The following is a 22673-nucleotide window of genomic DNA, read 5'->3' as shown; positions in this document are numbered from 1 at the left end:
GCTGCCTGCTCTGCTGTCTCGCACGTGCCTTCTTCCCCCTCAGATTCGGTGTAAAGGCAGAGAGAGGGAGAGAGGGAGAGCGCGCGCACCCCACCCGGTTCTGGCTCCACTCCTGTTTGCCTATGGACCAGTAAGCAGTGAGTGGAAGCAAGCCTTTCTCGGGGTTGGGAGGCAGCATGTATTCTGCCAGAACTACAGAAGCACCAGCAGCCTGCTTGTTCTGTAGCTGGAAGTCCCGGCAGATGACCCCACACTCTCCAGGATATTTGCAGAACGCACACTGTTTACTCCCCCCCCTCCCCTGTTAGAATTGTGTGGTTTTGGCACTACAGGTGATGTTTCTAGCTGGCGATATCCATCATTTAGATTTTCCCAGAGCAGCAGAGCTTTTTTGTCTTGGTGGATGTTTAATAGCAAAGCGGAGGGAGAAAGCACAGCACTTTAAAGATGGGGTGGATCAGCACATAATATATCAGTAAAGCAATTTTGCTCTGAAATGGGAGACGGCTCCTCAAATGGGTCAGAGGTTTAATGAGATCTGTTGCGTTAACTATAGCAAAGGGTTTCATATTCATGCAGCCCAACCGTGTGCATGTTTACTCAGAAGTAAGTCCCAGTGAAATCTATGGGACTGGTACCCAAATAAGTGTGCATAAGGTTACTGCTGCTAGTGTTTGAATGCTGGAGATTCATTATTTGTTTTATTTTGTAACATTTCCACTCCACTCTTCTACTAGGAAGCTCAGTGTGATGTTGCTAACGAACAAAGTTTATTGATTTTTAAAGTGCAAAACTCAGGCCAGGAACTCAAATAGATGTTGATTTATTAAAAATGTCATTTAATAATTGGAGGTATATGAAGAAATCCATTCCTTATTATTCTGCTGAGGTGCTCATTTCCACTTGGAATAAAAACATAATCTGACAGTTTTTATTCTGCATTTCGATATTTCCATGGAGGACATGCCATGTTGAATAACAACTTTGACAAAAACATGGCCAGTATGATGGGACAGATGATTAATGTTTCTTTTAACTCAGACAAGAAGCTTGTAGCAAAATTATCATGTTATAAAAATCTAGTATCAAATTTTGTATTGGTTAATCAAGCAACTTGACTAGATATTTAGTTAACTAAGCCTCTTCTGCCAACAACTGTACTCAAAGAGGAAAATGCTGTGAGAATGGTTCTCTTCAATTTGCATACCATGTAGCTCTCCTAGCTGCAGCAATAGCTTGCAGTATATTGGAAAGAAGAATCAATGGCAACAACAGAGTAAAATATGATGGAATGGCAATGCTTGTTGGGTGTTCGCACTGTCAGGGTCTGTGATTTGTGCATGTGATTCCACATGTTGAATGCAGTTTTTAAACTTTCTTTGTATTTTTAACTTATAGATAAAATTCTCTACAATGTGAGATTCCAGAATAGAAACAAACAAACGAATGAATGGGGGAGAATGTGGTTTAAAAGATTGCATGGTGTATTATATAAATACGGAAACTGGACTTTAGTTAGCAGATATTATCGCTTGTATCTTGTGTTTGTGTTGGAAGCCCCACTTATGCCACCCTCTGGAAGACATGGTGACTAACTCCCAATTTATTTGAATAAAGTACCTAACCTTGCAAGTACTTAAAATATTGAAATGGCATGATATCTGAAGTGGTTCCTGCAAATGTGATTTTTTTTGCATAACACAAATTACTTCTCCCTCTCTTTTTGCTTAGGGTTATGCCATTGTCAGTAAGGTTTTCCGTTCTACTTTAATGTACTTTCAAGTGGCACATCTTTCCTAGTAGCAACAATATTCAAGGAAGGTGGGGAGTCTCTTGACAGTGCAAATAATTATATGTGCAATGAGATTCAAGAGCATGTTTGCAGCTGTTTGTAGTATATGAGTACTTACAAGTAATGCATTTGCTTTCTTTAATAGAAATAGCTCCTTGGAGCTATTTATCTTCTCATGCTCTTACTTTCCCTTTCCCAACATTGTTAACTGCTATAAAAAGAAATGGAGTTGTGTCACTTAAAGCATTATTGATATGGAAAGTTAACAGGTACATCACGGCAGTACAACACAATCTAGTGTTCCACTTGTCTTTTTTGCTAATAGCGCTGCTTTAGTTCTGTTTTGCTTCCTGTGTGGATCAAGGGAAAGCATCTTGCTAGTTTCTCTGAGTGTAGTAGGAAGGATGCCTGTCTGTGGAGAGAGAAGGGATGTGTGCTAACAATGGTTCCTATTGGTTTTCAGCAGCAGTAGATGGCCTTGTTTCTTCCCTGCCTGTGCTTCCACTGGGTGTTTGCTTGCCATATTATTCTCCTTAAGTTGTTTATTTTCAGGACTGTCTTGATGGAAGGGGTAATGGTTGCAGAAATGCTATACACTTCCAAGGGAGATGGTTGTTTTTGAATCTGTCTTCATTCCATGTTTGATCTTGCTCTCTAGCTGTGTCCCTGCATAGAAATGAGAACTGAACCAACAATGCTAATGACTGACCAAAGGTACTTGTACCTGTGCTTCTCGTTCTTTACCCCAATGCTTGACTGCACTGAGTTAGCTCCTTGTTGAAGCCTTTGTCACCCTACTGAATGGCAGTAAGTTTGTGGGCTGCCAGGTTAGAAGCATTTATTGGATGAAGAAATGGCTAGTGGTAACTCTGGGGTGTCAGCTTCTCCTTCTCCAGACTTTCATTGATGGTCCCTTAGTCCATTGTGCCAGAGCAGTGAGCACAATATAACAAGGTTATGAAAGATAATGCCAAGGTTGCACGTTTGATCCCTATAAGCGACAGGTGCGTATTCCTGCTTTGCATGGGTTTGAGCTAGATGATCCTCAGGGTCCCTTCCAACTGTGAAATTCTATGGGTCTATGCAGGATCATAGTCTATTTAGGCTGAGAGACCTGGTCTGAATTTTTTTTATAATGGCGCTTATGTGCTTATTCCACACTTTTTTCATGCGGATAAATTTGCTTGCCAGGTGTTAAGGGCACCTGGACCTCTAGCCAGCAGGGTGCTTCATTATATGCAGGCCCCTTTGCTTAAGTTCTCATTTACATGGAAATACATGTCTGCCAAAGAACTTGGAGTGAGCAGCATCTTATCTAATTTTCCCTGGGATACCACATCTCTTCAAAAGCATTTTTCACACGACAGATGACTTGGGGAACTGCAGTAGGTTGGTGGCAGGCGGCAACAAATCAAGGGATGGCTAAGACAGCACTTAGAAGGTGGCAGTTGAAACATCTGAATGAAGACTTGTTGGGGTGGGGCAAATGAACACTCTTGCTCGCTGGTGCCTCTTGTTTCTGCCACCAAAGGTTGAGAAAGATGATTAGCTATAGCCCAGTAAGGAGCTTCTAGTTTATGAGGAATATATGTCTGTGTGCTGCTACAGCCATTTCCAGTCTGGGATTTATTTCCTCTGTGATCCACCATGGTCCAGTGATCCAGTCGTTCAAACAGCGGAAACCGGTATACATTTTTGTTCTTCCCAAGTAACTCTCGTCTGTTTTATTATATTATTTAACTATTAAAAGGCTGTCTTGTGCTAGTAGTCAGTGTTTAAAATACCCTCGTTGACAAACAAACAAGTGGATCCCTACATTCACATATCTGTTTTGGGTGTCTTGATAAACTTGCCTACTTCTTAAATGCTTATTATTCAAAGACTTGTAATCAAAATTTCCTAATCAAAAGCTCAATTTAAATTGGCTCAAAAGCCAATTTAAAACCATTCCTCAAAGGTGTACATAACTTGCTAGCATTGCAGTTTTATATGTGATATGTTAATCTGCCGGGGGGGGGGGGAGCCCTGAATGGTACAGAGCTTCTAAGATGACAACACAGTTGAGTTTAGAGAAATTTCTTTCAGATATAATGTGAATAATGTAGTGCAATTTCCTTGTCACATTGTGGTCTGTGCTGCTACAATGGTGTGTAGCAGCTGGTGGGTGTCATCGGAAGCACATGCTGGCACAACTAGTAAAATAGGTCTGAAAGACTACAATCTTCTAATCCAAGTGCTCTGTTGAATGTTAATATGCCTTCATGAACTCTCCACTATAGTAGCAATAAGTTGGTGGTGATATAATTAAAAGTTTGTCAAACTGGAACAGGAATGTGATGTGCAGGTTTGTTTGAAGCTGTTTATCACAGACTGACCATTCATATATTTCAATATCCTCTAAAATTCTTCTCCTTACTTGGCAGTAAGCCAATATGATGGACAGATCTATAATATGCTTTGGCAATGGCATGAGAACTACAGGTGAAACTCGGAAAATTAGAATATAGTGGAAAAGTTCATTTATTTCAGTAATTCAACTTAAAAGGTGAAACTAATATATGAGATAGACTCATGACATGCAAAGCGAGATATGTCAAGCCTTTATTTGTTATAATTGTAATGATCATGGCGTACAGCTGATGAAAACCCCAAATTAACAATCTCAGAAAATTAGAATATTAAATGAAATCAGCAAAACAAGGACTGCAAAGAGAGCGACATTGGGCCTCTGAGAAGTAGAAGCATGCATATGTACTCAGTACTTGGCACTGCTGTGGTGTTATAGCACTGCTGTGGTGTTATGGTACTTGGCACTGCTGAGGTGTTATAGAAGACCAGGAAGCTTCAATAGCAGCCTTCAGCTCTTCTGCATTGCTCGGTCTCGTGTCTCTCATCTTTCTCTTGGCAATGCCCCATAGATTCTCTGTGGGATTCAGGTCAGGCAAGTTTGCTGACCAATCAAGCACAGTAATCCCATGGCCATTGAACCAGGTTTTGGTACTTTTGGCAGTGTGGGCAGGTGCCAAAGTCCTGCTGGAAAATGATGTGAGCATCCCTATAAAGCTCGTCTGTGGAAGGAAGCATAAAGCACAGTGGACCAACACCAGCTGATGACATGGCTCCCCAAATCAACACAGACTGTGGAAACGTCACACTGGACTTCAGGCATCTGGCATTGTGTGCCTCCCCATTCTTGCTCCAGACTCTGGGTCCTTGGTTTCCAAATGAGATGCAAAAGCTGCTCTCATCAGAAAAGAGATTTGGGGAGCCATATCTCATATATTAGTTTCACCTTTTAAGTTGAATTACTGAAATAAATGAACTTTTCCATGATATTCTAATTTTCCAAGTTTCACCTGTGGTTCTGCAAAACCATAACACTCAACACATAGAAGGATGTGAATCAGCCCTAATTGAAACTTGGGAAAGCATATAAAAATGCTTTCTTAGCAAGAAAATAGGTGGGCTCTCTACTGATACTGCATCAATCATGTTGCTATATTGATATATTGATCTTTAAAAGAAAACAACAACAACACACTGAGCAGTTTATTATTTGTGAGGAAGCTCATGGTTATAGATGAAGGAAGGTGACTATCAAGCTTGGAATGTACTAAGCAATAAGAGTATTTTTACCACCCTTTTCCACCAGTATAACACACATCTGGAATTTAGAGGCAGGGCTTCCTACTGAGAAGGTATAGTCTTAACATGAAGGCATTGCCGCTATTTTATTCAGAGCCAGGCTATATGGTAGAATTACTGTCACCTTGAAAAAGCTGTTGAGCATTCTGGTGGCTGTACTGACTGAGTTGTGGTCTAGACTAGAACATCTGGAGGGCACTAAGTTGAGGGATGCTGTTGTAAGCAGAAGCTACTATGGAGCATGTTCCGCAGCTCCTATGGAAAATTAGCTAGAGAGAGAAAAGCAGAGATAAACAACAGGTGCAGAAAGACAGTTTGTTCCCTTCAGGCATGATCCCCTTCAGTTTCCTCTGGCAGTAGGGGCTGTAATTGTCAACACAGAGAGCCAGGTTGCACTTGAATCTTGGATATAATGTAACTTGGTCTCCAGAAAGCATTGATGATGGGCGAGCAGTGTTGGAATAATAGAGTCTTTGCCTAACATAATATGAAGATGCACAGATCTTTTACTGTAACTTTATAGTTGGCTAGCTTTTTCTCAAGCAACACAGGTATGGTTTGTATTTGGTAAAGCGTGAAAGCATTTCAGAATTCAGTGACTCAAGAAGGAATAAGGGCCTTTCAAAGATCAGGTCATATCTCACCTATCTTTAGATATCCAAAAGGAAGGCCATCAAAATTCACAAATAAAAACATTCAATAAAAAGGAATTTTATGCATAAATCATACTTTCCCCTCATTAGTTGTGGTGTATGTGTATCTAGAGAGGGTGATTTTTTTATTAACAGACAAAAATTAATTGCATAGCATAAGTTTTTATTTTTTAATAAAAGCCCTGAACTCATCAGATGTTTCATTATTGAGTTTTAATGGGAAAGAAAGTCCATAATGATTTTGTTCTTTCTCTGAACACTGGGACCTTTAGAAATAAGACACTATGGCTTGAAGCATTACAATGTAAAATTTGCCCATCTTCTAGCCATAAGGCTTTTTTTAAAAAAAAGGAAAAAAAGTGATGCTCAAACAGCTTTTGCATTTCCCACATCTATAATTTAGATTGCTGTTGTCTAGAATACACATCTGGTTTGAGAATGTCTATCTTCCTCTTTCTATTCTGCATTGCCATGCATGTATAACAGGTGTCATATCCCAAAATAAAAGGAATTTTTAGTGTCACCTGAAAATGACCCAAGTTTTGATCATGAAAACATCTTGCATGCATGTGCACACTCAGTCACTTGAGTTAAATGCAAGTATTCATTCTGTCTGCCTCAAGCAGATAACATTTCAGTATCTCTTGCTGCCAGCTCAGAAAATGCTTTCAGATTAACATGTTTTGGGGGTTGGTGGGAAGTCTATTCTCCTGCAGTAGTTCAAACTCAGACACTACAGTGCTGCAGTGGCACATGATCCAATTGGATGGATAGGAAATAGTCTGAGAAAACTCAGAAAACTTCTTCAGAAGTTGCTGCCCACTTGCACTTGGTTGCCTGTATCATTTGACTCTGAGGGCAGATGAGTGCATTTAGTGAATTTTCTCCAAGTGATTCCATAGGAGACGCCTGGGAGAGAAAGCATTAGTTGAGCCCTTAAACTTGTGACAAAAGCCCCAGCATTCTATATTTTATGGGAATTAAAGTCAGATGTACCAGAATTTTATAAATATACTATAACACACCCTTCTTCTGGGCACTGCTTGTGTTCATATTTCATTTTATCTCTTTGCAGTTGGAAAGCATGTTGTATCAGAAGATACATGTTTAAGAAAAGAACCACCTACCAATAATAAAGCCACGAAATAAATGTAATTGAATATATCTGACTCAGGTTTATTTACTGGCACATCTAAAAATGTGAATAAACATACTGTGCTAGACATCAAACCTAAGTACAGGAAAATTATATTATGACAGCTTAAGTGTCATCTGCCTGACAAGGAAAAGCAAAATGCTTTACTGTGTTCATTGTGCACAAGGAGAGAAAAGCACTGAGTTTATAAACTAAAAATTTAAAAAACAAATACAGTATTTTTTCTAGAAGAGTTTGCAGCTGTGTTCAAATAGAACACAATACTATTTGATCTTTACTAGATCAAATAGTAAAGGTCACAAATAATAATGAAAAGTTTGGATGTTAGCATTTACTCATACTTCCGTAACATGTAGGTTTTGTGATAACAAAACCATTGCAGTGGCATGATTTTTGCAAGAAAAGATATGTGGATGACCCAAGGCTGCATAAATTAGCAAAGCTTCAACTACATCAATATACTAATAGTAAAGTTGCACGGGTTAGTAATTTACTTGGGAGGGATATTTTTCACATTGTGTATGGGCAAATCTGAGTTCCCCGCTAACTTTGCAATCATCAGCTCCCTGACAACTATCTATATATGATACATGTTGCTGCATCCTAGCTGAAGTTAAGCAGATCAGTGCCTGAATAGAATACAACCTGGAAACAATGTATCTTTCAGAATATCATTGTTCTACAGTTGCAAAAGTGATACAACTGAGCAAATAAACACATGCTACTGTGTGGCTTTCTAAAATATTTAAACATTTCTTTCCCTTTTTTGGTACAGTACGTATACTGTTTTGCTCTACTGTGACACCATAGCAGTAGCAATTAAATGTGGAGCATTTTAAACTAGAGTAAGAAGTTATACAACAGCTCAAACTTTTCTGGGGACTATTATACCATGAGACATGTGCAAACAAACCTAACATAGGACTGTGCACAGTAGTAATTGCTGCAGTAACTACGGCAATAATAGCCTGTGCAAATGCATTATGACTTCCATACAGATCAAAATTGGTATGGCAAACTTCTTGTGTATCAATAAACAAGAATTGCTTTCAGGCCACTTATATAGAAGCTTAATTTTCTTTTCTTTCAGTATAAGTGCTTTGAGGAGAAGAGGCAGAAGCAAGAATAGAATCATAGAATCGTAGAGCTGGGATTTAAGAAACTGCTTCTAGTTCTAAGCACTGCCAAGTATCCTTGGGGCCCCATTCTGTTTCCCCAAGTTGTTTAACATCTACATAAAATGTACATTTACATAAAATGGGAGAGATGTTCTGGGATTTGGAGTACCATTTCACCAGTATGTAAAAAACACCCCACATTATCTTTCCTTTCTGTCATATTTTGGGGAAGCTGTTGAGGTTCTGACCCCGTGCTTGAGGTTAGTAATGGATTGACATTTAATCCTGACAAGACAGGAGTCCATGTTGGATGTAATAGCACATCCATTAATCATTCAGGTTGGCAGTCTGGGTGTGCTTCCTGTGGCAAGGAACTGTTTTGTCCAGCTTAGGTGTGTAGGTCTTTCCATTCCTAAAGAAGTCAGATTTGGCTGTTGTGTCACATGCCTTTAGTTACATTATGGTTAGACTTCAGTGCTCTCAAAACTTTTGAAAAGTGTCTGAAAGTTCCAGCTTGCCCAGGATCCAGCCAGTGGTCAGATAGATGACTGGTGCTGATGATCAGGTGCATATAACTCTTATATCAACAGCTTTATTGGTTTCAGATTCATTTTCAGGACCAATTCATAGTTCTTGCTATGATCTTTAAAGCCCTAAATGGTTTGGGGTGAGGTTTCCTTAAGAACCATCCTCTCATATGAGCCTGTCTGCTCATCTGAGATACCATCCACCACATTCCTCCAACATCCAAGTTGTATTTGCTTGGAGTATAATAGGGCCTTCTCTGTTACTGTGTCTTAGCTTTACAATTCCATATCTAGGGAGGAATGTGTCACCCCTCTTTGATACCCTTCTGCTGCTGTTCAAGAAATCTGAACAGCTGGTCTTCAGTTTTTATTCTCCCTGGCATATTATTCTGAATCAAGTTTATTTAGCATTTTCATCTTTGTTGGTATTTTTTTAATCTCGTGTTGATGTTGTATGATATATTGATTATTTCTAATACGAACGCATGCTAAAATACATCCAGGAATGTGATTTATGTTGCTGCAAGATTATGATTAAATGTTTCCACTGGAAAACTTGCATACAGAAAGCTCTGCGCTTGTCTCTAAAACAGCTATACTGGAATTGCAGAAAAACTTTGAGACAAGTGCAAAGGATTAGATTCTTTCTTGATTTTAATTTCCTACTGCTACCTCTCAGTGAGGAGCCCAGTTGCTTTGGTCTAATGAGGAATAAAACCTAATTCCCTGTGCTATAATATTGATTTATTGATTTTTTTGTCTTAGTGTTGCTTTCATTACACTGTCCTTCACCTCTCGTTTCAAGTGGTGTGTTTGCTGCCAATGCATCAAAATGGACTAAACAAGAGATACTGGAAATGTAATGGGTTATCCTCTCAGGAGCTGTTATTCAAGATCATGTGCTTCCCCTTGGTTTCCCTCATGTATACCAAATCTTGGTACCATGTGTCTTCAGAGAGCTGCTGCAGTCATCCTGGCAGCAAGCATATTTGAGGCAAGTTCATTACCCCACAACTCAAAGATGTACAAGCTGGTCCCATGTCATACAGAGATGGAGAAATAATTATGTTATTAATCTTGCACACATGCATTATACCACACACACACACACACACACACACACACACACTCGAATGGAAGAATTGATGGTTTTAAGCACTGATTAACAATATGAATTTCAAAATATGTATGTCTATCCCCTTGTGCTCAGACTGAGTATTTAATAGCCCTCCCCTTTTATTGCTTCTACAAAATGTGCATTTGCACTTGATACTCTCTACGTTGCATTTTGTATTTATGCAGCTAGAATTCCCTATGTGAAGAGTCTTCTTGGCCCAGCTAGTTTCATTTAGGAGTTTGTAGTGTTGCCATTCAGTTGTTAAACTCCAGATGATGTTGGACTACAACATTGTGCATTTGTCAGGGTTGATGGTAATTGTAGTCCAAAAACATCCGGAGGGCACTAGATTGATAAAGGCCATGATATATTATCAATAGATTTTATTGGCTGCTTTGAATTCATCCTTGTTGCCTAACATGCAGATATCTTCTGTGCTTATTGTATTCTCATAATATATACATTGCTTTGCATATAATTATTATTCTTAATTAAAAAGCTCTTGGGGACCTTTCTGGAATATTAAGTCAAAGAGAGAGTGACATTCTGAAGGCAAAAGTACCGGAAAAGAATTCAGATCAGAAAAATGCAGCACAGTGACAAAGAAATTAAGCACAGTTTCAAGAAGTCAAATATCTTGTTAGGTCTGGCTGATAATCAATAAGCACTTTCAGAAATGGCGCTATAGACTGCTCTCCTTCAAGAAATTTGCTGTCTTAAAAATAAATTACTCTAACAGAGTGGAAATTAATTTTATACCGACTCTTCAAGGTATACAAAGTAGAAGTCAAATTTGCCTTTTTAACTTTCTCATTAACTGCAGTGGGGCTTGCTTGGGGGGATTGGCCCTTAGAGAGTATCCATGGCTGACCGTAGATTACAGAAGCTGCCACTGTAATTGATCTGTGCTTAGGTTACATTTGATAAGTGCTTGCTTCTGAAGTGCTCAATCAGGTAACTAGAGACTTAAAAAACACACACAACTTTTTAGAACAGGAACGTCAGCAAATAGTGCAGGCTACTTTTTGCTAACCTGCTATTCTTCTGCTGAAATATGTCTGGTTCCAGTAGCATTGTCTTTCCCTTGGATGTATTAATTGCTTTTCTATTATGCGTAGTCTTGCTGCCTTTACAGGGCTGTGGTATAGAAGCATTATTACCTAAATGAGGTGGAAACTTGAAGACTTGATGCTTACTGCATTTCAGGACTGTCATAGACTCACATTAATCCAGAAATAATTAGGAGGCCCTCTCATCTACAGAGACGGGCATTCCCTTGCCACTCAGGCTATCTCATTTATTAGTGACCAGAGGACATGGGGTTGCCTGGCACATAAAATGCTTTCAATAGGCAACCTCAGCAGTTCAGAACTCATTGCCTGTGCTTATACGTACAAACCCAGGTGTGCTCCAACCATGTGATATTATCTTCATTTCCTGGAGTTTGGTGTCAAATGCTTTCTAATTTTAATTTTAGAAATTTTTTTGTATTATATTGTATCATATTTTTGTGAGAACAAGATGCTGGACTAAGAAAGATGTGCCTTTCCCTTACATTCTGAATTTTAGGGTAGATGCGTGGTAGCTGACATTTTTTTCCTTATCAGAGGACTTCTCTGCAACAATGGAAAAGCATTCCATTGTGGGAAACTGCTACACACATTCACCCCTATGTCAGTCCACCTCGCATATGATCCCCAATACATTTTTTCAATGAGTAATGAAACCTTTTGCATGGAGACAAGTGCATGCTGTTCTAAGTGTACACCTAATCAAAGCTGTATACCCAATAAACACTCTCACAAATATTCTACAAGAAATATTGGTTTATTACAAGGAAAGAGGAAACAACCTCAATGGCTTGGGCCAAACACAACTCGGAGGCTATCTTTTGCCTATGCCCCAGCTCAGTCTCTTGACAATTGACTAAAGGCCTCAATTTATCCATGATGCTATTGTATCAAGTGGGTGTAAAAAGAGGTTTCTGTAGTTGCAGTTTCCATAAATAGCTGGCAGGGCAGAATGTTTTCCCAATTTGGAGGTCATTGCTGGTGTTGGACAGGGAGAGGTAGCAGAGAGGAGAGGCAACTGTGATGTGGAGCAGGGACAATGGAGGGAATTTTGGATTGGCGCAATGCAGGCACAGCAGTGGATCAAACCACACTACTGCTTTGTCCCCTGCCCCCATTCCCCTCTCAGTTACCAGCAGTGACCTGTTGGGAAGTCAGGTAAGCAATGCCACTTCACTCCACTCTGCCGGCCACTACTGGCAGCTGCTTTTTAGGATCTGCCATCTGTTGGAGAGAAGTGGGCTGAAATGTGGAAGAGAATATGAAAATAAAAAAGTTTTATTTTACTCTTCCACTAATGAGAATATGCTGCAGTTCAACACATCATGGACTGTTATTTCCCCAGTACCAACCTCAGATTTTCAGTCCTCGCTTTCACAAAGGCCCAGATTGTACTTAGAACTTTGCAGCATTGGAAATGAATATATTTTGAATTGTTTTGGGATTGTGTGAAACTGCCTTAGTAATGTGGCTGAGTATACTTTGTGTCGTTATTCAATATCCTCAGAACACAGAAAAGAGAATATTTGTCACAAGAATTACGGAAGTTAATAAAATAAACATGGATATTAATTATGTAGTCATGCATTGAAGATTTGTGCTACAAATCTCCATAAAATCGGATATGAGAAAGGGAGACATGAGTTAAAAATACACTTGATTTTCTGTCTCCAGAGTTATTGCAATGGAAATCATGTACTGCAAGGCTGCTTTAGTGCTGCTGACATGATCTTCATTTGGATAGATTTGTATCACGTTTAAGTGTTTTTCTCATGGGAAATGGTGATCTAAAATGTCAAGAGTTTGTTTGAGCAGTATATTTTTATAGTGTGTTGAGTATGTCTTCTGCATATATTCCAGGTATCAGAAATACATATTGAGGTTAGTAACAAGACAAGCTGTTTCCTTATCATATTACTGCTATCAGGGAACTATATCGGTTGTCCTAATTTGTAATTATCTTCCTTAAAATATATAATGTCTCCATTGAACTGAATTTGCTGTTTGAATAAGAAAATATAATAATGGTGCTGTAGTTCTGATAAAGCTGGTTAAAATTGAAGGCAGATTGTATAAAAGTCTGCAAGTTGTGAATGATAGCTGCAAATACACAAATGGCCTTTGCACAAGCTTATGTTAGTAAGGTTCATGTTAGTTAGGTAAATATTAATGTTTTAGAGTTTGAAAGCCTAGCCCAAAGCACCTTTAATTTCCAACCTCAGTTTAGACCAGCTCAGACCTGTAAATACGCATTTACCTGATCACCTGTGGTGACTAAAAAAAAATCCATGCAACTGGGCACAGAATCTTAGTAAACTTGTCTCTTTTGGGGCACTGCTAACGTGACACATCTAATGAACACTGGTACGTGTTGGCTTTCAGCCATTTATGTTGAGTTTTTGGTTGTAAAACTGTAGCTTTTTGTTTTAAAGGCTTTCAGGCATAGGCAGATCAAAAGCTCACAGGAAAGTTAAAAGTACAAGGGGATGTTTTGCTCAGGATATCGTGTGCAGAACAGACAAACATACATCTTGAGAACCTAGCAACTGAAGGGAAATGGAAACTTAACCAAGACTCTCCTTTCCTCCTGACTGGCTTAAAAGTTGGGAGGAGAAGTGACAATACTGAATGTGAGTCCAGCTAGAAAATGGGTTAGGTCATTAGAAATTTGTGATGTCAATAAACATGAAGAGCTGTGTGTAGAATTGCCTCCCCTTATATGTGGATAATCAAGCTTCCATTTACCACTGCTGATTCACCAAGTGTATGTGTGTGTTCCTGTTTAACTTCCATTCCCACCATCATACTAATAATTCAAAATCTTCTAACTGATGGGATCATATATCCATACGATGTTGTTTACCAACACTTTAAATGCTATCCTAGCTGCTGTGGAAATTTAGATGTGATATAGAGCCAGTCACAAACACTTTATAAATTGATTAACTATAAAGCTTTGCTTATATGCAACACACTAATCTCATTTTTATGATGGATCTTGCTGTATATACGTGTGTGTGTTTGTGTGTGTGTACTATAACTGTAATTAAAGGTTATCCCCTAAGACACATCAAAATAATACATATTGCATTATGTAACTGTTCCTGTGATTCTAAAAACTCTATATTTATAACATGCAAAAAAGGTAAAATTTAAAGTTGATTTGAAAGCATTCCCTCAAATAGCCACATGTAATATATTGACCCAAAAGCATCTTTGCAGAAATATTATGGAAAACTGCAGCACATTTTTGTAGGAAAACAGTTCTACAGGATTCTACAGCACTCACTCCTATGCAGCCCCAAGATACTGGTTTTCTTGTTGCTGCCACTATTTGTTTTAAGCTGCTTTTATTAAAATGCACAAATATGTGTGGGGAGACAGTCCAAAAGCACTTTACAAAATCTTAAGAACCTTGGAATGCTAGTTTGCCTAATTGGACTGAAATGTAATGAGAATTCATTTGGGAATTTTGGTTAATTCCATGACAAGAATACCTCTTGATACTTCATAATTTTTAATTAGGGCAACAGGGGATTTCAAAAAGAATGTTTTGAATTTCCCACACTGGGTAAAATATATTGTGTGTCAAATGTAAAATACTTCTGAAAGCAAGATACTTCATTGAGTTCATTGTTTCTGTTCATTGCTGTTTTACTCTTTTAAAAAAGAGTACCAGTTAATATATGCAGGGTTACGATATGTAAGTCAATGAGAATACTTATGAATTATTTGGATACATCTGTTTCCCTACATTTTTAAGGTCTTACTAAAGCCAATTTACAAAATAGTACAGTATTGCTATTTTCATCTGTAATGTAAAAAGTATCCATTTGTTTATGGAAGTTTCCTAGGCAATTATATTTGCAAATAGAGTAAAAGGGTTCTGAAATATGTTACCTGTTCCAAAAGCAGAGCTGTTTGGCAAATCTCTTATCCTTGGCAGCAAATTTAATTCACATAAATTAAATAGGTTTTTTTTTTAAATTGCAACTTGTTAGAACTTGCACACAGAGCAGAACAAAAGGGTTTTATAACTTTAAGGCAAAATGTATATTCATTAAAAAAAAAAGAACTTCTAACACACAGGAACATGATCTGATTGTATCAACTTTTTAAACTTGACCTACTTTGTGGGAGCAGCTCTCAGAGTGAGTCAGGGTGTGGAGACTCTTCCCCATCCTGCATTTTGTAACATTTCCAGATATAACTATCAGGCTCACTGTTGGGAAGCCTATTAACTAGTGCAGGCATAGGCAAACTTGGCCCTACAGATGTTTTGGGACTACAACTCCCATGATCCCTAGCTAACAGGACCAGTGGTCAGGGATGATGGGAACTGCAGTCCCAAAACATCTGGAGGGCTGAGTTTGCCTATGCCTGAACTAGTGTAATTGTGGATTGTTTTGTTGGGTGCAGGCTAGCGAAAAGCAATTAATGTATGCTTGTGCTGTAGGGTGAATACCTGCCAGCTATTTAAAATAAAAATGAAAAAGATATGGATTCCTTTTTCTGACCTAACTTAAAAGCCTCTGTTACTACCTCTTGACCTCTTGTGAAAGCAGCAGGGTGGATTGATTTAGATCTCATTTCCCTCTTGAATTTCTTAAACAATGGTGCAAATTGGATCATGAACCATGTCACTTCCAGCAAAACAGAGTATTATTTACATGGTGGGGAACCTGCAGCCCGCCTGATGTTTTTGAGCTTCAACTCCCATCAGGCACCAGCATGGACATTGGCCAGGATTTATGAGAGTTGTAGTCCAGTGATACGTGGAAGGACCACAGGTTCACCATCTGTGATGTTCACACACAAACACACACACACACACACACACACACAACCCTTTAGAATACATTCTTTCTCTTAAAGAAGTCTCTGGCATTGCAGTTCACCCCTCACAGAATTATAATTCCCAGCAACTCTTAACAAACTACAGAGCCCAGAATTCTTTGAGAGAAAGAATGTGTTTTGAATGTAATTCAAAGCTATAGTGCGTACAACAACCTATGTTTCACTCTTGCAGCCGCCCGGACACTGAGGTCCAGCTCTGAGGCCCTTCTGGTGGTTCCATCACTGTGGGAAGTGAGGTTACAGGAAAACAGGCAGAGGGCCTTCTCAGCAGCGGCGCCTGCCCTGTGGAACGCCCTCCCATCAGATGTCAAGGAAATAAACAACTGACTTTTAGAAGACATCTAAAGGCAGCCCTGTTTAGTGTAGTTTTCAATGTTTGATGTTTTATCATGTTTTTAATATTCTGTTGGGAGCCACCCAGAGTGGCTGGGGAATCCCAGCCAGATGGGCGGGGTAATCATCATCATCATCATCATCTTGAATCTCTTTGTTGCACTGTATACATTTTACATTTCTTTCCCTTTTATTTAACCTACAAGGGGAATGTATTAAAAATATTTCCAAATAGGTTCTTTGTTAGGACTAAGCACCCATAACAATTTGTTAGGTCAACATCTCAATCTAGTTTCGAGTTGGAAAACTCTCATTAACTTCTATGCAGCTTACTCCCTGTCAAGTGAGTGTAGGATTTCAGCCCATATAAGGGAACATGGGAATAGGCATAATGGACAACTGTTGCATTCTCTTCTTCCTTGGGTCTTCATGCTTCACACTTTCCCTGAACCAGTCCTACCTACACAAAAACAGCAAACATATCTATCATTTAAAGTTTTTTACATCCTTTTTAAAACAAAAACATCTGGGTGTATTATTTTTGTAAGAAATAATCATTTTTTTATCTACTCTGAAAAGTGGGTACAAAAAAAGCAAGCAAAACAGATGTCTGACTATTAGTCTTAATTCAAGTTTCATTTTGATTGATGGAGCAGAAGCATTTAAGGGGTTCATATTGCTTTGAAGAGTGGATTTGATAGGAAACATACAGTACTGGGTATCTGTTGTTTATTCAACTGTTAAGTAGCAAATTGAAAAGTTTAAACCTAGGGGGTTTTAAATTCTGCTTGTGAGACCTTAGAAAAGAGCTGTCTATCACCTTGTGTGTGTTTCTTTTTTAATTTGCAGGCCAGCTGTGAAACTTACAGAAATTGCAGTATAGCTGAGCAAAACAAAACAAAAAACACAACACATTGTGCAATGTACCTTAAGTTACACATACAGAGACTCTGTATTCACCAGTGTGGGGGCATTGTAGATGTATGATTGGTGATAGTTCTGAGTTTTGAGCAGACTAGTGACTGTTGCAGTACCCCGGGTATGATATATTTTTGTTTGTTTCTGTCATTGTTGCTAGGTAAAGGTTTGACATTAGTCTCTGTATACTGCTTTGAATTAGACTTGGACTATTATGCATTCACTTGATGTTTTACTTTCTGCCATTAAACAGATGGATTTATAAAGGCAAAGTTAGAATGAAATGGTATTTTCTTCTTCAAAACCTTAGCACTAGAGAGAGAGCAATCCCAGTGAAAGACAATCTGTTTCTCAGTCAAGGCACCTATCTCCTCTCTCCCCCTCTTTTTATGCCTTTTTGTAATTCAGCTCTGGTTTTTCTGCTTTGCTATGCTCAAGGAGGAAAAAACAGAGACAAGAGGAAACGAGCATTGGTCAGGTACCAAAATTAGGTTTGGTAGAATGGATGAGGATAAAAGAGATTTCGAATCTACAGTTAGAGGGCAGAATGTAAAAATTAGCAGTTGTGATAACATGCAGGTTGCACGTCTATAAATTTTAATAGTCTGATTTTATTATTAGTTGTAGCTATAAATTATTCATACAACTATTTTTTCTGATTGATTATTTAAGAAATTAAGGTGATATTTTAAAATATTAGTCTACCTAAGCAACTTAAGGCAGCAAGAAGGAATAAAATCCTAAAGTCATATAGCCATAGCAGAAATTCATATTTATTGCTCTATAATAAATGCTGAGTTTTCAATCAATTATGATACTCATTTTTAAAGTGAATATCTCGTTTAAATACCTTTTTTTTTGGAAAAAGACATATGATTCCCAGAGTTCACTAATACAAACCGTAGTTTACAATGTAGAGAACTTTCACTTCTATTCCATCCCCTTCTTTTTCCTTCATTTAGTGTCAAATCCACACACCCCTTTTTTTTGCCTCTACTGCATAACAGTAACAGTGTACTGGAAACCCTAAAATAAACCTGAATGTAGACTGTGATTAATCAAGGAAATTCAACAGAGCAGTCTTGTCAGCTGCTGTAGGACTATGGTATTTTCAGACCCCTTCTTTTGGATATGATCAGAAACAAAGCTCTATTAGATTTCTCATGTCCACATGTCACCTTCCTGCGCAAAAAAAGTACCGTATGTACATAGGCTGCAGTTCTTTGCATGGTAGCATGGGTGCTACAAGCTTTAATTGTATCTTATTTTGCAGGAACCTAGAAGACATGCCATGATCTGCCAGATACAGTTTTTAAGTGTGCAAGGAACATTACATAGTTTCTAAAAAGAGAGGTGCTGGGATTAAAGATTCCCAGTAACAATTTGCTGGTTAGAATATCCCATCTTGCCAATCAAACATGTGTAGGAACAGCTTTTAAAAACAAAGTAGTGAGGAAGATGCACTCTGTGCATGCTTAGATACACTCTAATTTACTAAATGACTTGCACTTAGGGGTGCATTGGTGTGGAAAACCAATCTGGGCCCTGATGAGCCTTTGTTCATATTGAAAAGTGGGAAGAAGCAAGCAGAAAGGACTCAAAAGTGTAAACATCTGGGTTACCCTTGCCAGGGGAGCTAGGCTAGGATTAGAGTTGGCTTGGGTTAGAACTCCATGACCGCTGTAATTATATGTGGAGAGAGCAACTAGGAATGCAAAAATGCCAATCTGGTCTTTTTAAAAAAAATTGTATTAGGTCTGAGTAAGCTTTGGCCTTCCAGATGTTACTAAACTATAAACCCCATCAGCCCCAGCAAGCACAGCCAATGGCTAGGAAGGATGGGAGCTGTAGTTCACCAGCATATGGTGGGCTGAAGGTTCCCCACACCAGGTAGACATGCATTGTTTTGCATCAAATAATAATGTAAGGTTTCCTGAGCACTGCTAAGTGCAGACATATAGGTGTTCATGTGTTTTGGTGTGTTTGGACTTTCATAATATTTGAATGAGATCTACAGCATTGGTATGCGACTGCTGAAGTAAATTGCAGGCGTTCACTGTAACATGCTCACTTAGTGGGTTTCTATTTAGTCGGGGGATAGTAATTAAAATGTTAGGGGAATAAAGCACCCACTATCTTAAGGGTAGTGTACTTCATTTTGTCTATCCTTTGTACATGTTGTGAATTCTAACTGAACATTTATTGATTTCTGTTTTGTTTAGGGTACTTGCTGCAATGAAAATAACTTCTATCGGTATAGCTAACTGTTCTGCAGGATTCTGAATGTTGGAAGAAATGTGTTTTCTTCACATTCTGTAAGTTTGGTGCTTCACCCCCTTCTTATTTGAACAGTAATGTACAATCACCTTTCACAATAGGAATCAAAACAACCTACAAACGTTGTTATTATTATTATTATTAGTTGAAAGTCTCGACACTTTCAACTGAAATAATAATAAAGAAGTTTGCAGGTTATTTTGATTCCTGTCGTGCAAGGTGATTGTGCATTACTGTTCATTTTGTTTAAAGCTGTTTTTTATAACTGTTCCATTACACAGGCTCAAAGTGCCCTGCTTATTTGTCACTATAGCTGCAAATGAATTGGACTGCTTTTGACTGCTTATAAAGTGACTATGAGAAAATTTAATAGGGTGGATGATTGAATTCTGAAATACGTGAATTAGGTTATAATAATCTACAACATTTAGTCTAGATTAGCTACAGAGAATCTTGTCGAAATGACTGGGAAAAAATTATTTTTGTGCAGTAGCTCTGTCAGATAGTCAGTTTTAAAGAGTCTTAATAAAACAACGCTAAACGGGTTTTGAATGCTATTTTTCTGATTCGAAATATTTTGTGGCTTAACTTTCCATTTCAGATTTTACATCTCAAGATGTTGTTTCTCTTGTATCCATTCTTCCACAGATTATTTGGAGTGCATTTTTTGCTTACATTTCAATCTTTGGGGCTACTTTTATTCCAGTTTCTATGGAATTTATTTTTATGGCAACATCAATTGTTTGCATGGTGATCAGAGCCAGGGGTGAGGAAAAACACAGTTGATGATTGCTCCAAAGAGTTTACAATTTCTAAAATTCAAAATGGGAGGAGGGAGGCAGTGGATGACGGCAAAACCAGTGTAGGTTTTAAGTAGTGTGACACATCATTTGTATGTTGAGAGTGACAAGCGATTTTGCTTGAAGAATTATAGGCAGAGCTGTGAGGACTGAAGCCAGGGAGGGGAAGGTTGTTGTAGTCCAGGTGGGGCATGACCAAACGATGAGAGGAAAGGGCATATTTTTACAGTGTTTTACCAGAAGACACAAAAGTGGCTTAGTTATGAGCTGATTATGTAGTGTAAAAGAGAGTGAGAAAACTAATTCAAAGCCAGGGTTTCTTACCTGATCCTAGCGGGGATAGTGACCTCTCAATGGATATGAAGAGAGTACAAGTGAGCGGAAGATTTGGGGTGAAATATAAGAAGTTCCATTTTGAACAAGAGAACATTGTAAATGGCAATGACAATTCTTAATGGAAGTATCTGATAGGCAGTTGGAGACCAGTGCTTGCACAAGGAGAAACAGAGCTTCATGCTATCAGCATATAGGTGGTTCTGAAAATGATTGGATTTGATGTCACCTAGGACCAGCATAGAGAGAGTATGGCAGAGGACTGGGTACAGATTCCTTGGGAAACCTCAACAAAGAGAAGGAAAGTAGGGGAAGAGCTTCCCATTGGAAAATGTTAAATTAGTTATTTCAACAGTGAAAGTCCCAAAATATTGCCTCACCCAGTTCACATACCCAGTTGATCCCTGAGCTCTGCAAGTGAGGGCATTCTGCAGAGACCACCTTATCAGAAGGTCCATTCTGTACAATATAGGAAATGGGCCTTTAGTGTTGTGGCACCTACCCTTTGAAATTCCTTTCCCTTATATATTAGGCAGGTGCCATCTTAGTTGTCTTTTCAGCACGTACTGATGACTTTCCTCTTCCAACAAGTCTTTTGGAATTGTACTGGCATTATTTTAAAGTTTTTCTTAAAGATACTTAAAATATATTTTATTGTTTTATCAGTTGATATCAGCTGCCCTGGGCTCCTTTAGGAGGGTAGGTGTTGTATAGCATGCATGCATGCATGCATGCATGCATAAATAGCTAGCAGTGGCAAGTCACAAGATATTGATGAAGGAGCTAAGTACAATCACTCTGAGGAATATTTATCTTGTTTACCTGCATGGATACTGTTCAGGTACTATATCAGTAATGTAAAATGCACCAATATCTTCAGTAGAATTTTAAACCTTTTGGAGATGATCCTCAAGTCACACAGGATGCCTTCATGTGAGAACTAAAGGTTCGCGTCTCCGCTCCTCCACATGCAGCTGCTGGGTGACCTTGGGCCAGTCACACTTCTTTGAAGTCTCTCAGCCCCACTCACCTCACAGAGTGTTTGTTGTGGGGGAGGAAGGGAAAGGAGAACGTTAGCCACTTTGAGACTCCTGAAGGGGAGTGAAAGGCGGGATATCAAATCCAAACTCCTCCTCCTCCTCCTCCTCCTCCTCCTCCTCCTCCTCCTCCTCCTCTTCTTCTTCTTCTTCTTCTTCTTCTTCTTCTCTCTCTCTCTCTCTCTCTCTCTTTGTATCTCTGGTTCAAAAAGAGAACTGAAGATTAATTCCTTCTGCTACTTCAGAAGAATATATTAGGAGTATTATTGATAGCATCTTTGATTTATAAAGCATAGTGAGATGGTTCATCTTATACACATGGAGAGAAGATACAAATTAATAAATAGATGGCATACACACATATATCAGCATGTAATGGCACTTCAGATTAATTTCAGCCTGAATTAATATTTCAGATTTATCTCCAGTTCTTTGATGGCATTGCCTAAGTTTATTGGACACTAACATGTTGCATTCATTGGTAACAAAAATAAGAGGTATGTATCACTTATTTAATGTAATGTATTTAGCATGGCACAGAACGGGAGATCTGTCCTTCCTATGGCAGTATCCCAGGCACTAGAGGTGCTGGGAATTGTCATTTATCTGAGTACCCCTAGTACTAGGGAGTGAGAGTTCAAGGAGGAGGAAGACTTTTTCTTCTAGAGTAGCAGTAGATATTATAGAAGATATATGGACCTTCTCTCAATTATTTTATGTTCCACCCAGTGATGTTGGATATTCATGGAAACACTGCAGAGTGTTTCAGATACAGAGTTTCCAAGTTCCTTATACTCCACACCAGGCTTCCTCAAACTCAGCCCTACAGATGTTTTTGGCCTACAACTCCCATCATCCCTACCTAGCAGGACCAGTGGTCAGGGATGATGGGAACTGTAGTCTCAAAACATTTGGAGGGTCGAGTTTGAGGAAGCCTGCTCCACACCATACACTCGTCCCACATTTTTTATGTTCTTTTTTATTACTTATTCCCAGCTAAATCTGGGGCATCCTACTAGTGTAGATCAAACTAATGTGAA

General features: G+C 38.7%; 1 protein-coding gene across 14 annotated transcripts in view; it reads left to right on the top strand.

The window, feature by feature from the left end:
* The window catches only part of PCDH15 (protocadherin related 15), a 678468-nt gene that overhangs the window by 1766 nt on the left and 654029 nt on the right, over positions 1 to 22673 (top strand). The window contains exon 1 of one of the 14 annotated variants that reach the window (XM_081189562.1): positions 121 to 137. The exons of the other annotated variants lie outside the window; for them this stretch is intronic. The gene's annotated coding sequence lies outside the window, so the exon portion shown is untranslated. Of the gene's footprint in view, positions 1 to 120; positions 138 to 22673 lie in introns of those variants that run through there. 14 annotated transcript variants of the gene reach the window in all.

This window comes from Podarcis bocagei, assembly GCF_964188305.1.
Source record: "Podarcis bocagei genome assembly, chromosome: 4".
Taxonomy (NCBI): domain Eukaryota; kingdom Metazoa; phylum Chordata; class Lepidosauria; order Squamata; family Lacertidae; genus Podarcis; species Podarcis bocagei.
The sequence above is the reverse complement of the archived record's forward strand: the minus strand, read 5'-3'. Positions and strand labels throughout refer to the sequence as shown.